Source organism: Amblyomma americanum, chromosome 2, assembly GCF_052857255.1.
Source record: "Amblyomma americanum isolate KBUSLIRL-KWMA chromosome 2, ASM5285725v1, whole genome shotgun sequence".
Taxonomy (NCBI): Eukaryota; Metazoa; Arthropoda; class Arachnida; order Ixodida; family Ixodidae; genus Amblyomma; species Amblyomma americanum.
The window spans coordinates 209,118,548-209,135,283 of NC_135498.1; positions in this window are offsets into that span (position 1 = coordinate 209,118,548).

A 16,736-nucleotide genomic window follows, 5' to 3' on the forward strand; every position below is an offset into this window, starting at 1 on the left:
GGCCTGCCGAAGTAGTTGAAAAGCTATCCGACGTTAACTATGTGGTTAGGATGGCAGGCCGGAGAAAGGAAACGAGAGTTTATCACTCGAATCTCATGAAACCTTACAGAGAACGCGGAGCCTTTGTCTACCTTGCACTAAAAGTACCAGAAGAAGTGGAAACAGAATTTGTCTCTCCAGGTGGCGAGACCGAATCACAACCCTTCAAAAACCTGCTCGAGAGGATTCGGATGGAGGAGAGCGTGAGTGCAGAGAAACGGGGGGACCTGCAGCGACTGCTGGGCGAGTTCCAGGCTGTTTTTTCGGACCAGCCAGGGAGAACGCATCTCATAGAACACGACATTGAGCTGACATCAGACGAAGCAATTCGCTCTAGGCCCTACCGAGTCTCTCCGCGGCAGAAGGAAATTTTAGCTTCTGAAATAGAACGGATGCTAGAGATGGGGATTATAGTTCCGTCAGACCGTGAATATACCTCTTCCCTCATGCTGGTGCAGGTGCCTGGCAAGGACCCGAGACCTTGCATTGATTACCGCCGGCTAAATGCTATAACACGCGACCAGCTGTACCCAATTCCTAATTTGGAGGAAAGAGTCGAGACGGTTGGCCGGGCTACCTATGTGTCAACCCTAGACTTAATGCGGGGATACTGTCAAGTGCCCCTGACAGAAAAAGCGAGCCGTTACGCGGCGTTTATCTCACCCATGGGTACCTTCCGACCGCTCGTTATGAGCTTTGGGCTAAAAAACGCCCCCTTTTGCTTTTCCCGCTTAATGGATCGTGTTCTCAGGGGGACGGAAGACTTTGCGCTTCCTTACCTCGACGACATAGCGGTTTTCTCGCACAGCTGGGAGGAACATTTGCGTCATCTGCGGGAAGTATTGACCCGGGTGCAGAACTCCGGCCTCACGATCAGGGCTGAGAAGTGCCAGATTGGAAAAGCTGAGGTAGAATACTTAGGGCATGCTGTCGGAGGGAGAGCCCAAAGGCCGCTGGACGCAAAGGTACAAGCCATTCAGGAGTACCGCCGACCTGTGACTAAGACCGATATACGAGCATTCCTAGGTCTAACCGGATATTATCAGAACTAAATCCCCAGCTACTCGGAAATCGCTAGTCCGTTGACGGACAGTCTAAGAAAGGCAGAGCCAGTTCGGGTGATTTGGGACGATGCTATGGAGAGCTCGTTTAGGGCCTTAAAGGCGGCATTAATGGGGCAACCTGTGCTAAGAGCCCCCGCGTATGACCGCCCCTTCATCCTTCTGTGTGATGCTAGCGACAGGGACATAAGAGCAGTGTTAAGCCAGCACGACGATCTCGGAGCAGAGCATCCGGTTTTGTTTGCGAGCCGAAAATTGACCGCAAGGGAGCAGGCTTACAGCGTGTCTGAGAAAGAATGTGCTTGTTTGGTCTGGGCCACCCAGAGACTGAGGTGCTACCTGGCAGGTTCGAGATTCAACATAGAAACTGATCACTGCCCCTTAACCTGGCTGAGAAATATGTCGCCAAAGAATGGAAGACTTTTGCGCTGGAGTCTAGCGCTACAAGAGCACAACTTTGAGATGCGCTACCGTAAAAGGCGGGAAAACGGGAATGCCGACAGTCTCAGTCGAATCTTTCCTGCATAATCTGGCGTAAAATGACCTAATGCTCGAGAAAAGCTACCGTATCATTTTTGGTTTTTTTTTTGGCTGCTCCGTACCTACCTCATTGCCGAAAAAAAAAGTTTCTTGCCAAATTTCAGACGCATGTCTTTTGCGAAAAAGAAAAAAACAAAGAGGAACTAGTTTTGGTTCAGCAGACTTCCGGGCGTGAGCTGTTGGCGAGATTTAAGTCATCCAAAATTTGCAGCCATATTGCTCTGTATTAGAGACCTGGCAATGTTCTGAGGCTGGCCGCGTGCTGCCTAGCCGGAGGTAGGGGCTGAACTCAGATCTGAACGCTAATGCTCCGATGAGGACCCTTGCCAGCTGTGCAGGTCAAGTGGACTGACTACTACGAGGCCGACTGGGACTCTGACGCCCATTCGTGGTGCACCGACCAGCTGCAACCACTTCGTGGCGTCTTCTTGGCGGCGGACGGATTGTTGTGATGGGAGGCCCCGACAGCGGGAACAGACGAGCCCGGCAGGCGCCATCGAACTATGTTTGACCAAAGGTGCTGTCGTCCTGAGAAGAGGATTAGGAACGGCTCCTGGCGACGGTGAGCTGTGACGAAAGGCCTCTCATCCCTTCGTCCGGAGTATGGAATGCGGCATTTCTCCCGAACTGCGCCCTCACGTGGACCGGCAGAAAGACCCGAACAAAGGCACCGGACCCGCCTCGCTCGCTTGCACTTGCGCGGCCAGACAAAGCGGGGGCGGACACGGCTGATTCATCTTACCCCCTGGAATGCCCGGGGCCGTCAGGGCGCATCTTTCCACGGAGGGGGTCACCGCCTACAAAGCCAACGACCTTATGCACATGGTCAACCCGTCAGAAACCACATTCCAGGACGCCTCTTTCCCACGGAGGGGATCACCGCCTGCTAAGCCAACGACCTTATGCACGTGGTCAACCGGTCGGAAACAGCATTCCAGGACCTCAAGGCGCCAGGATTCTTTATCGCCTGTGCACGTGTTTGTGGGGGCGGAGCGGTCACGGGGTTAGGGAAGAGACTATGAAGAGTGTGTCTGCCCATTGGACACTTGATCAGCCACCTGTTTGCCTAGCTAGGTGCCTAGGGAATATTAACTGTATTTAAGCCGCGATTTGGCTGGTTTCACGGCACTTCATCTCCGACTTTTGGTCTCCCTGCTTCTCTTGTAAATATGTAAACAAACCTTCAAGTTTACCAACCCTCCTGAAGGCTTCCCTCCGTCGCCTGCAGAGTTCATCGTCATGCGGTGAAGACCTCGGTCCCGATACCCAAGCATATCAGCGTGCTGCAACGTCTCGCAGCCTCTTCGAGGCTCCCCAGGCTACCGAGGGAGCACGTACGAATTATCGTCCACCCAAGGGGCGGGTTGTGTGTCGTCAAGAAGATAAGCCAAATCAGGCTGGCTCAAGCATTGGCCATGACGGCTGCACTAGCCCCCACAGAAACTGAGGGCGACATGGTCTGCCCTAATTTCACTCAAAACGTTCTCGTCGTCTCCACCCCGGAGAAGAAGAACGTCTCCGCTTACGCCGGGATCCAGCAAATCCGCATAAGCGAAGGACTATACAAGGTGGCCGCGTACATCGCGGCCCCAGGCAACACCTGAAACGGGTCATACGAGGGGTCGACGCAGACATCAGCGAGGCCCAACTCCAGCCATGATCGTCAACCATCGTAACCCGACGGCTCTAGAAACCAAACAAATTAAGAACACCACCACAGTGGTCGTCCTCTTCGACAGCATGTGAGTGCCTGTCTTGTGTAGCGTCAGCATGCTGCACTGCACGCTCTGCAAACGCGAAACTGAGGTGTGCTACTCGTGTGGCGGTTTGGGACAACGTGCGGACGCCAGCCCCAACCCCCTGACTAAGGATGGCCGGGGCGGCGGACTAACCTCACCAGCTGATGATCACCAGTGTTCGCCGAAGTGCGCATTCTACGGCGGACCGCATCTTAAGGCGGACAAAACATGGAAACAGCGCTTTCAAGTCCAATACGTCGTACGCAGACGCCGAGGACGTCGTAAGCGCGCCAAGAACAAGCACCAGCCGCAACAGCTGGCCAAGGAGACCGGCCTGTGACTCCAGCGCGGCGGGAGTCCCCAGGAAGGAGCGTTCCGTCACGCCAGCTGGTCGACAACGCAGCCTCTCCAGAAGTCAGCAACGCAGCCTCTCCAGAGGGCGCTCTCGTTGCCTAGGGCGCTCTACCTGCCGGGTTCGGATCCAGGAAATGCCAACCTGGGCCGATCGTGCCAAGACGAAGCAGACGACGCCGTCTTCAAAGGTAACGCAGGTAGCATTGCCGGAGCAAGAAGTAGATCCCAGAGTCGCTCAACTCATGCAAGAGAACGCTCGACTTAAAGTAGAAATGCAGCAGATGAGGGCTGACTTTGAGTCGCTCCATAAGTCTTACCCCTCGCAAGCCGAGAAGCAACAGGCGCCTCCATCAGGGGAACCACAGACGCGCTCGGGTAAACGTAGGGCCGCGCCCCTAGAGGGGGTTGCCGATTCTATGGAGACCGAGTCTAGTAACAAAGACTTAAAAAGCATGCAGCAGGCAATTCAGCAGCTCGCTGAAAGCGTGACTGCCCTCCTTAAAAGAATGGCGTCCCTGGAAAGTGCACTGGCCGAGTTAGCAATGGCTGGACAGATTGCGCAGGAGCCCCGTCGGGCACCTTTACCTTCAAGCGCCGTCCCCGTCAACACGACGGTCGAATGGCCAATCCAAGGCAATCACCATGGTGGTCAATGCCAATAAGTTTGTTTGGCCGTGGAACTGTGCCAGTTTCCAACGGCGCAAAGCACTGCTGCAGCAATTAGTTTCGGCACAGGCGGTCAAACCGCACATAATTCTGTTCCAAGAAAATCTCGATAACGCGCCCACCTTCCCGGGATACTGGGTCGTATCGATACGGGAGCACAGGAAGCGGGACTTAGCAACCTTGGTCGCACGGAAGTGCTTCTTTCAAGTACACAAATTACCACGCGGTAAAACCAGGGCGGAGATCATTATGGTCCAAATTATCCCTAACAGTTGGCTTAAGAGCAGCGTCTTCCTTTTAAACATATACAGCTCGCCGTTGGATCAACTGCAGGCATTCGCCACGACCATGAAAAAGGCGAAGGCCCAGACCAAGGGTGCCCCCATAGTCATAGCGGGTCACTTCAATTCACCCCACAACGCCTGGGGATACCCCCGCCAATCCACCAAGGGCAATCGCCTTCTCCAGGCAGTTTCCGACTGCTCACTGGAGTTGATTACGGATCATCAATACCGCACGCGAACCGGCACGTCGATTGTCCGAGACACCACTCCAGACCTGGCGTTTGTCAAGAACGCCCCGGAGCAGGATGGCGAAATTTGCAAGAGAACCTGGGTAGCGACCACTTCATTGTGGAGATTACCATAACAATTAGCACAGCCCCTACCAGGGAATTTAAAGTGAAAAGTGACGGACTGAGATACCTTCCGGGAAATGCGGAGGGCGGACCAGACCGACTACGATAATCTCGATAGTCTGTTCAAAAGACTTCAGCATTACGTACAAGCTGTGACCAAGGTGGTTAAAACAAAACCTAAAAGTAGATCGAATGGACGCGCGTCGGGAGCACCTCCTAGAAGTCAAAAACTCCATCTTGAGCCGCTGGACAACGCAGACTCTACCGTCGACTCAGAAAGAAAATTGCGGAGCTCAATCGTGCAATACAAACTCATTACATTGAACTGTCCAATCAGCAATGGAACAAAGTATGTTCCTCGGGTGATGGGCAGATGAGAGCGGGGGGCAAATGGAACCTGCTCATACGCTTACTCGAGGATTCGGAAAGCAAAAGCAATCAAGTCTAGCCATTGTTAGCATAGTTCATAACAAAAAGGTGGCGGGCGTATCTGAACACGTCCTCCTGCAAGAGTTGGCCGAAAAGTAACTGCCGCTGGGCCCCTCCGGTGACGGGGATTATCCTCGTCACCGGGGGGGGGGGGGGGAGGTGGAGCGGTGGGGGAGCTCGAAACCCCTTCACGGAATCCGAAATCTGGGAGGTGCACCAGACGCTCAACGGTCGCTCTGCTCTGGGCCCGGATGGCATCTCCAATAAGCTCCTCCGCAACTTGGACGCACACTCTGTTGCGCTGCAAGTCAATAAATTCTGAGAAACAGGCCTCGTCCCCGACTCCTGGACGACAGCCTCAGTGGTGCTCATCCCGAAGCCAGGCAAACCTCTTGCACCGGAGTACATGCAGCCCATCTCGCTTACGTCCTGCGTGGGCAAGGTGGCCGAACATGCCATTCACAACCGTATATCTAGGCGCATAGAAATTAATGAGCTATTCCCTCGCAACATGGATGGCTTTCGGCCGACACTCTCCACACAGGACGTCATGCTACTTATAAAGAGGCAGATAATCGATAGGAATACTCGGGGCATCCTCGCCCTAGACTTGGCCAAGGCGTTTGATAACATCTCGCACTGATTCGTGTTAGAATCCATCTCGGAACTGGGCCCTTGGCCACAATTCCATGCGTACGTTAGCTCCTTTCTCAGGGATCGCAAGGCCACTGTCAAAATTGGCCAAGTCAAATCCCAGGAATTTACATCGAGAGAGGCACCCCGAGCGAAAGGAACCCCGCAAAGGGCGGTTCTCTCTACTGTTTAACGTCGCCATGAAGGGCCGCTCGGAGACACTGGCCACAGTGAGAAGAACGGGTCACCCCCTCTACGCGGATGATATTACCGTGTGGTGCATGGGAGGGTTTGACACTGCAGTTCCAATAGGCGTTCGACTTCACAGAACACTTCCTGCTAGACACGGGCCTGATTCTGTCACCAACCAAGTCCGAACTACTATGTGTAGGCCCACCCGACGGGGGGTTCGGTATTGCGCGCTCTTAGTTCAAATTCCCATAGCCCTCTATACGACGGACGGGCAACAAATCCACAGAGTGGATACCATCAGGGTCCTCGGACTCTTGCTAGAATCTCGCGGGGGCAACTCACAGACCATAGCCCACGTTACTTTCAAGACGGAGAATATGCTTCGGCTTATCCTCCGGGTTTGGAACCACAGGAAGGGGGGGGGGGTTAATTGAGAGCAATCTCTTCAGAATCTACCACGCGTTTCTTATGACCCACGTTAAACTATGTAGACTCCGCGTTGCGCTGGTCTAAAGGGGATGAGGCCAAAATCGACGCCTTCATGCGCAAAAACATCAAGCGCGTGCTGGGTTTATCCCTCACTGCCAGCACCGCGCGTCTCATGCAACTAGGCATGCACTACACCCTGTGAGAGGTGATCGAGGCCCAATGAGTAGCCTAAATAATACGACTCTCATCATCGCGAGCCTGGAGACGCATCCTCGCATCCGTTGGATGTGGTCACCAGTAAATCATGGAGCGCAATGCTACCCTATCACCCATGGTCCGAGATACGTTCCTTGTAGATCCCATGCCACGTAACGTCCACCCTCAATACAATGTAGAGCGCCGGGTAGCCGGGCTCGTTCCCTGTTAAAAATGGCTGAGGCCACCCCGAATCTTGCATATTTCGTTGATGCCGCCCAGTAGGGGCGCTCTGATCATTATGCCGTAGTTTCAGTTGACTGCAATGGCACTCATAAACTCGGCATCCGTGTGGAAGGTTTCTGCAACAGTAGCCGAGCAGGTTGCTATAGCGCTAGCACTGAAGGACCCTCTACGTTCCAATACCTTTACAGACTCCATATCTGCAGCTGAAACGTTCGCCACCGGCTAGATTTACAAGGAGGTGGCGGCCATCCTCGGCAGCGAAGGGGCTGCTGGTTTTCGTATCGTCAAATGGTTGCCGGCCCATATGGGAATCAATGCGCACTCTGAAGTTGTTAACGACAATGACTTGGCATATGACTGTGCGCGAGGTCTTACACAACACGGCGGTTCCGGTCTACTCACAGGTGGCGACTTAGGACTGTGCAGGGATTTGCTTCTCACGTTTCATGAAATCTTTGCACATTATCAACTTACTCGGCGGGCGTATCCGCTATCGCATCCTCCACTTACTAGACCACAATCGCCGGCCTTTCGCATGCTCCAAATGGAGTCGTTCCCCTCCAGGGGCCGATTCAGTCACCTCGCGCCTAATGTAGAACCCCACTGCGTAGACTGTAGGGAGGCGTACTGCTCTTTATTTCATATGCTCTGGCAATCCCCTGCGTTACTTAGCTCATCGCTTACCACTCTATCCGATTGGTAGGCAGCCCTTAAAAGCGGCAACCTCTCAGAGCAACTACGTGCTATCCAGAGGGCCTGCGACAGGGCGCAGGACCACAATCTTCCGACCCCGACGTAGGTACGGCCCGCGACGGCTACGGGGATTTCCTGAAAAGGGAGGCACCCTACCGTGGTTCCTCAGGACCATCAATAAAGTTTTTGTCTGTCTGTTTGTCAGTAAGACCGTCGGTCTGGGGGTCGTAAGGCTCGGAGTGGCGATAGCTTGAGCCACACAGTCGAAGTAGCTCTTCTACGACCTGAGAAGTAAAATGCCTGCCATGGTCCCTTATGATAACTGGCGGCGCAGCCATGGCGAACAGTAATAGAGTGCTGCATAAGAGACAAAACTTCACATGCCTTCTCTGCAGATACAAGCACTGCAGTTTCCACGTGAAGCGTCAACTAATCTAGACTCCCTCTTACTCAGCGGCGTCTTTATAAGGCTTGGAAAGTGGCCAAGAAGGTAGATGCAGATTTTTTTTAAAAGGCGTGGATCGCAGCTTGAGCGGCTGTAGAAGGCCTGCAGAAGGAGCTGTACGAGTTTTTTTACGTTGGCATTGGTCAGAGCTTACGACGTACTGTCCAGCTGTCTTATATAGGCTTGGTCAATAGAAGCGCTAACGAAGTTTGAGCTGTGTACGGGAGAAGCCAAGGTGATCCGACGTGATGTCATCGTGCATGACCCGCAGCACATCATTGCGGAGATTTTGCGTCGCGGACACAGGTGGCGCGCGAGCTTCGCTCGAAGATTGGCAGTGTCCTTGGACGTCAAAAGGACGCATAGGGATTTTTCAGGCCAGGACAGGGCATAACAAAGGAAATGTACTCGCGGGGGCGAGGTTAGTTGCATAGGTCTGTTTGTCAACAAACAAGGGGCAAGCTTAGGGCCCCCTTCCAAGCCGCGGCACGGAGGCAGACGTCACCGACATGGGAGATTTTCGGGAAAACGAAAGGGTCGAGAATGCGGCGACTTATTTTGATAAGCACAGGGACCTCTACCAAGAAGAATCCATGGAAACGATGCTGCCAATTCGACGTAATAACCTTAGCGTTTAGAAGGCCGGGTGCGATGGCGGATAGCAGGTGACATGGGGCGAAAATTAGTTTACTTGCATTAAGGACAGTTGCCGGGCAAGTTGGTACATGATCTCACCTAAAAACAGCGCGCTTACACGGGACACGAGGCATTCACAAGAAAAGAGATTCAATATCTTGAATAACTATGACGACATGATGCGACAGAAGGAATTCTTCCTCGCCTTCCACTGTTCTTGTTTTTTTCCTTTCTAGTGTTTGTTGTGAGCAATGCAATAAAACTTGCAGTTGTAAGTCAGCGCTGTGTGTGTGCGTGTCTCCTTTCTCGTGTCCCGTGTAAGCGCGCTGTTTTTCGGTGAGTTTACTTGCCCTGGAGTTTATTTTACTTTCTCCCAAAAAGAGAGGGCGCAGCGTACGCTGTGAAGTTTGGGGGACACGACTTTAACTAAAATGAATATATTGTTCCCTGGTGGCAAGCCAAGGAAAGCACGACATGATGACAGAATGAAGATATGATTTAATGGCTCAAGGGCCTAGCGCGAGCACTCCGTCCCGCGCCACTGCACTCTTCTTCGTCTTCATAACATGACCCCGGTCCTCAGAGCGATCGTCCCGATCGATTGCTTGAATTACGAATGGTGAGGTGACGATGAGGATGATCAGGAAGGATAGAAGAAGATGAAAGGCTTGCCACAAATATGAAGGAGATGATCTGGTGGACGATTGCCCCCGGAACTTCAGGTCCAGCGGTCGGTCACCCACTGCCGAAGGTCAAGGGTTGAGGGATCGCCGCACAGCCTGGGCGGGGGTGCCGTCTTGGTTCGGGTCATAGTCGGTTCATCGTACGTCAGGTCCTGGTCGTCGTGTCTTGTGTTCGGGGCTGGGGACGGGGCGGGGGAAAGCGGCTGATCGGTTCTGGTCAGTTCGAGCTGGGGTTGAGCCGGGCGGCGGAGCCCAGGTCCCCTCGGCCGACGACGAAGGCGAGCAGAAGGCGGCGATTCTCCGGGGACTAGGAGGACGATGAGTACCCAGCACCTCCACCAAATGTTACGTGGTGGCAAGCCAAGGAAAGCACGACATGATGACAGAATGAAGATATGACTTAATGGCTCAAGGGCCTAACGCGAGCACTCCGTCCCGCGCCACTGCACTCTTCTTCGTCTTCATAACAATATTTTTGCAAGCATATACGTCTTGGGAAAGAATTATGAGTACATGTAAAATTGAACGGGCGTTGCAAACAAGAGACAAATCAGGGTGAATTTTGCTCCAATTGGATGTTATCATAAGATGGGCTGGACCTCGACGCTTTACAACCGTGAGTCCAGTAGGTTGTTCTGCGCTATGGCTTGAGGCACACCTATTCAACTACGCCCGCCTAGCCAGATCCCTGTATCTTTTTTGCCGTACCTTGCTGTAAATATTGCAAGTTCTGTGCATAAAGTTCAGTAAATATCTTCGTGTATAGAGAAGCTCTTCAGAATTCGTCGTCTTCCATCACCGTCTCGGACGGTGCGCACCTCCGGTGCAAGCCGATAAGTGTTCAAATCAAATGTTAACCACCGAGGACCGGGAAGAAAATTCACTGGCGCAGTTCGACAGGGCCTGTGGTAGCACAGGAGGAAGACAAGAAGGATGAGAGAGGCGAAGTTCCTTCAACGCAGGTGCAGGAGGGAAGCGGCAGTCCTGGAGAGCAGGACAGGAGAGGCAGCAGCAAGGAAAGCGCCACCTAGGAGGCCACCTCTGGGGGCGAGCAGCAGCTTGTTAAGGGAACCGGCTGCTGGAAAAAAAGATCCAGAGTTGAAGCGTGCAGCGACGCGTCATAAGGACCGCCTGCAGATATCGAGATCCTGATTTGGAGCGAGCAGCGGCGAGTAAAGAGGACTTGCAGCTGAAATCGGGATCCGGGGTTGAAGCATGTGGGGGCGCGTTTTAGGTACCAGCTGCAGAAATCGAGATAAATCGAGACCATCAGCAAAAAGGAGGCCAGAGACTGGCGACAGCAAGAGGTGTCGCGAATTTGTAACGCGTCCCCGAATTTCTGCAGGGGAGCGCTATTGCGTGCAGATTCGAACAAGAGGACAAGAGAACAAAGAGGTCAAAGAAAACAAAACGAAGCCTTATTTGTAATCTAAAGGAAAAGGGGCCGATAAAAAACGGACTTGAAAACAAGAAAAATGCACACAAAAAACGCGTACAACAGTGCAGAACAAAAGGAAAGAGTTCACCAGGTACTGAGCGTCCCAGCTGAAGCACGGATGCCTTTTAGACTGGACGGAACGCTGGTTGATGAATTGCGACGTGTCGCTGGCGTTAAGTCAACAGAAGCAGCGAAAGAGAGCCAGGTGGTATTAGGAGCGGAGAAAACAGCAGAGAGACGCCGGTGGTCTCCAGTGAACAGCCCGAAGAACTTGGCAGCAGCGAAAAACGTAGTTAGATCCCGTCGACGGCGGCCCGAAACGCCGGAGGCTTAAAGCAGGCTATCCAAGAGTGCCTTTCGGCAGCACAGACCCTCAGTCCTTCGGATGCCACCTCCACGCTTGCAAGGAATGCAGTAGGCTTGCGTCGGTGATCCAATCGAGGACACGGCCGCGCGGACCCAACGTTCCACGGCGGCCACCTCCAAGCTTGAATGACATGACCTTCGCTGCGCTGTCTCCCTTCACACGTCGGTTTTCTGACAGGTAAGCTTTCCGCTCCTCGTGCTCGCCATGCTCCCTGTCGCCGTCGCCTCGCACACACCATTCGCACGTGCACACGCTCAACGCCGGGCTGGCAAGCGCAGCGCTCCGCTGTCCGACGCACCACTGTCAACGCTTCGCGTTGAAAAATCCTCCGCAGATGTATTGTGAACCTCACAGGAGGGCTGCGGCGCGCCACAAAGACCGACTACGGACTCCAGTATCTTCATATAGAAGGAAGCAAGGGATTGGCATCGGGAAGTGCGACGAGAACGGACCATGAAAACCAAAGCATACTGCCGGTGAGTCTGCCTGGTCTGACTTCTTTTTGCCCCTGCTCACGTGTTAGAGCTAGGCGACATGGGTCGCAACGGAGAGGTGGGCACGGTGGAGAGAGCTCGGCAGTGGCAAGAAAGCAGACATAGAGGCGACGTTGACGCTCAGAACATTAGAGCTGGAAATGACAGAAGCGCGTCGCAGGTCGAGAGAGGCCCGCCAGGCGCAGAAAAAGCCAGATTCTCGGAGAGGTTACACGCTCCAATAGTTAGAACTAAAAAATGCAGAAGCGCATGACGTATGGCTCGAGCCCCTGCTGGCGGATCTTATGCGGACAGCGGGACCAGCTGGGCCTGTGGGCGCAATAGCATCGGGCACGCAGGCAGAGGGTCATCACCTTGTCTGGAACAAAAAAAGACACTTGCGGAACGACAGCCGGTTAAGACAACCGCCTAGAGGTAACGACTGACAGGCCAAATTGTGGTAGCACCTGCGCATCGCAGAGGTGCATTTCAGCAGAATGCAGCGATAGTGTAAAGGACTCGGAGATCGAGTGCGGCGATTTGACAAAAGGTTCCGTCAGTTTTCACCGCGGAGGCAGAAGATAGCTAGGGCGCCAGACCCGTAACTCGTGACTTGAGCTTTATGCATGAAATGCGTTGGCGGGCAGGAAACAGAACCAACCTGAAGGAAATTTCGATGATGAACCAGAAGTCTCTAAGAGCAAATCGGGGGGGGGGGGGGGGTGGAGAATCATTTCACACAGGGCCGAATGGAGGGTTCTGTCGAAGTAAACTGCATCAAAAACGAACGGCAATGCTCTTACGAACATAGTGAGTCCGAGGCCGCGGCGCTCGAAAACAGGCCAGACATCGTCGAGATTTTCCAGTGGCCCAGCACAGAGGACTTAGCTGTGGTTGCCAACTTGTTAAGCGAGATATCTAAGCCCACTGAGGTGACGGCAGACAAGGATACGGTAACTTAAGTGGAACCCATTTAACCTGAGAAGGGATGTGAACAGCCAGATAATGGTCATGAGGTTAGCTAGAAGAATGAGGCAGGAACCACGGAAAGCATGGTCCTAAACAACGCGGAAGCTGCAATCCGAGAGCGGTATAGAGCAATCGATGAGTGCCACACTGCTGACGTGACCGGAAGCGGAGGGAGCCTACAGCCGCAGGACGACGGCGTAGAGAAAGCCTCCCTGCCAGTTATCCACACCGCTCACGAATGGAGCGATTGCTCAACGCCAACGACTGCTTCCGTCTTGCGGCGCAGGTACGGATCTATCTCAGTCCGTCGCAAGAGGAATCTGGGCGTAGATAAAGTGGCGAAAAGACAGACATGCGAATCTTGCAGCGTTCGAGCTAATGCATGCATCTGCACAATTCCAAAAGCAAGGTGGAATGCTAGGAAAATCAGGACCAGACAGCTTATTTAAGGTAGGAGCGAGAGGGACTTCATTCGGGGTCACAAAGGTGCAATGCCATCATTGGCAGTGGGGATAACATCCCCGGGTGAGCCATGGGACCAGATTTCGAGCACTTTCGCTAAGTGGGTTGTGTACGACCACGGGGGTGGTTAGACCCGGAATATTTGTTACTGCCATTCACTAGCTCGACCTCTGCTTTAAAACTCGCTGGTAGGTGGTGGTAGGCGATACGGGCTCGGAGACACACAGAGGCAGAAGGTTGGACGCGGAAGGAAACGGGCATTCCTGGCAGCGAACAAACATGGCCAACTCTGCGAACATTACTCTGTGGAACACTGTGCGGACGTGCTTAATGCCCAATTGTGTCATTGTTTGTGGTGGACATGCGGGCCGCCAAGGTATTCACTGTGTTCTATTGCCTGTACGCGGATGGACATAGCGTGTATTGCTTGTTTTGTTCCTTTTTTTAGCTGTGGAGCGAAAAAAGTGTAAGGATGCCGCCAGCAGCTGGCGCTTGTCCAGGCGATTATGTTTACACAGCCACCGCATGGTTCCTCAGCGTACAACATTCACTTAGTTTGTATCTGATTAACGCAGAGCTATGGAACCCTTCCCCGAATCTTAGGAAGGGCGTGTAAAGGCGGGTGCATGCTTGCGACAACCTGGCAGACGTCTAGGCCTCAGCACCCGGTCACTGTTATTCCCTTTTGGTGCTAGGTGGCTAGTCGGCAGGGAATCATTAGCACGGCCGTTAAAATGATGACCATATCAGATTGACTGGCGACGTTGCATCGCCGACGCTGGTTGCGCGCAGAGCTTTGCTGGCATATTGGCAGTGTCCTTGGGCGTGAAGAAGGCCCGTAGGGATTGTGCAGGCCAGCCCCTGGTATAGCAAAGGAAATGTACTCGCGGGTATGGGGTAGGTTGTATGGGCCTCTTTGTCAACAAAACAAGTGGCAAGCTTCAGCGCCGTTCTAATCCGCGTCCCTGAAGCAGAGATCACCGACAGGGGGATTTTCGGAAAACAGAACGGCCGAGAATTAGGCGACCTATCGCGGTAGGCACCAGGGCTTCTGCCAGGATTTATGCATGGAACCGATGTGGCCAATTCACCTCAGCGCTGAGAAGGTCGGGTGCGATGGCGGAGCGTGCCCTGTAGTTTATTTTCTTTCTCCCCAAAGAAAGGGCGTCTCGTACACTGTGTATGTTGGGAGGGGGCACGACTGTAAACAATTTGACTCTCTTTTTGCTTGCATATACGTGTCCTGGGAAAGAGTTATTATTACTTGTAAATTTGAACAGGGCGTTGCAAACAAGAGACCAATCAGGGTAACTCTTGCGGCTGTTGGATTTGATTCTAAATTGGGCTGAACCTCGAGGCTTTAAAACTGAGGCCAGGAACACTGTCGGTTGTCTTGTTCTACGGCTTATGGGGTTATTCTTCTAATAACGCTCAAGGGGCTAGAAGTAGTCGCTCTCTAGCACCAGCGTGCCAGCCCTAGCAGTCAGGGCTGTGACCCCCAATCAGCGGCGCGTTAAGACGCAACCGCTGCGTGTTCGGGCCAGAGGGGACAAACACCAGTATTCAGCTCGGATGAGCGTTTATTGCTCCCGAGCAATACAATTAGCAGCAAGCAACAAAGCAACCGAAGCAACAAGGAAGTGTTCTGCTAGCGTACAAGGGTGACAGGCAAAAAAAGGGTGGAACGCACACCAAAATGTTGGGGGAGAAAGGTTCCTCTCACATCGCGTGGCTCCTCGCTCATGGCCCGCGGCAGTCAGTTCACACGCGGCGGCCGGGCGATAACGGCAAAGGTCTCCGTGCCCACGGAGGAAGACTATATCTGCGTCCGTATGTGGTGGTGGTGGTTGATTCTATGGGTTATTCAGGGGAGGGGGGGTACTGGTCACGACGTATGTTGGCCCTTAGGGCATCACTCTTGGGGACCAGGGGAAGGGGTAAGGGGATGCAGGGGGGAGGGGGAAGTGGTCGCTGCCGTGTCCGGTGGAAGCTGTGGCCAGGGGTCAGTCAGGGGGTCTTGCGGTCCCGCCGTCACGCCGCCGCAGCAGCGACTCCAGTTTTCCCTTCCGGTGGCAATGAGAGGAAACTACTTGATGATGAAATCGGGGTTTCTTGATGACCCGGTGGTTCTACTCGCAAACATTCACATTACTCAAGGAAAGGAGAAGGTTAACTATTTATTTACAACATAGGTAAAAAAACGAGAAGAAACAAAGCAAGGAGAAAACTATTTACATGACTAAATCGTGGATCAGACGAATTCAACCCCCGCTCAACCCAGAGCGCTTGGTTTTAAACCCTCTGTCTCCGCCCTTAGCGGGGACAGCAACCAATAAGATAACAAACGACCCATCTCGCCAATCAGTGGTTAGGGAAAGGAAAATAAGGTCCGCCCACTGATCAGAGATTGGGGAAAAAGTTCTGATCAAAACATTTGGGAAGGAGGTTTCAAATAACCACACACAGAACAACACAAATGCGACTTCCGTTCCCCACGCCACCCACGGCACCACAGATGCTAGAAACATGTGCCGACGAGGCGAATACTCAGGTTGTTGACAGCAACAAAGAGAACACAGACGTTAAGGGAATAATCCGTTTCCTGGTCACCCAGCACTCGGTCCCCACCCAGCTGTATCTCTCCCGCATCGCCGAAGTCTCGTCACTCCTTGACGACGCACACATGTCGACAGCTGTATCTGGTTAGGCTTTTTCAAGGCGGATTATGCCCGAGGCGGCGCGGGTAAACAAGGACGTCCGCTACAAGACGGAGGAAGTAGGGACCAGACGGCTCCCTTTGATGCGGCACGCGGCGCCGACACTGGCGCGGCCTTTCTCGGTCTTCGTTCGAAGAACGGTCAGCGAACTCCACACCTCCCAACCAAGAATGTCACGCGGACATTTGCTGTCAGTGTGACATAAAAGTTCAGTCACAATTTGCCGGAACACAAAAAAAATCACACAACCGTGCACACACACACGCATATTGTGGTTAATTGAATCCGCACACAGGTGTAGAACACCAGTCCGCACATTGCAGAACTTGCCATGTCCGTTCTCTGAAGGCTAACTGCCAAACTAGCCTTTACTCCCCCCCGTGACTACCGCAGTAAGCTAACTAGTTACCCTAAAAAAATTACACCTACTATTTATTCACTCGTTTGCGGCTATAGCAGGAGATACTGACGCAAACACACATCAACGAATTATCCTAATGTCATTGTTCCTGGCATTCTAGACGAGAGAGCGCATCAGCGCACTTGTTTAGTGACCCTTTAATATGCACGACCTCTAGGTCATACTTTTGTAAAGCAAGCGACCAACGCATCAACGGCGCACTAGTGGGCGCTGAACGGGTCAGGTACGTGAGCGGGTTGTAGTCTGTTGCGACCTTCACTTTAACCCCAAAT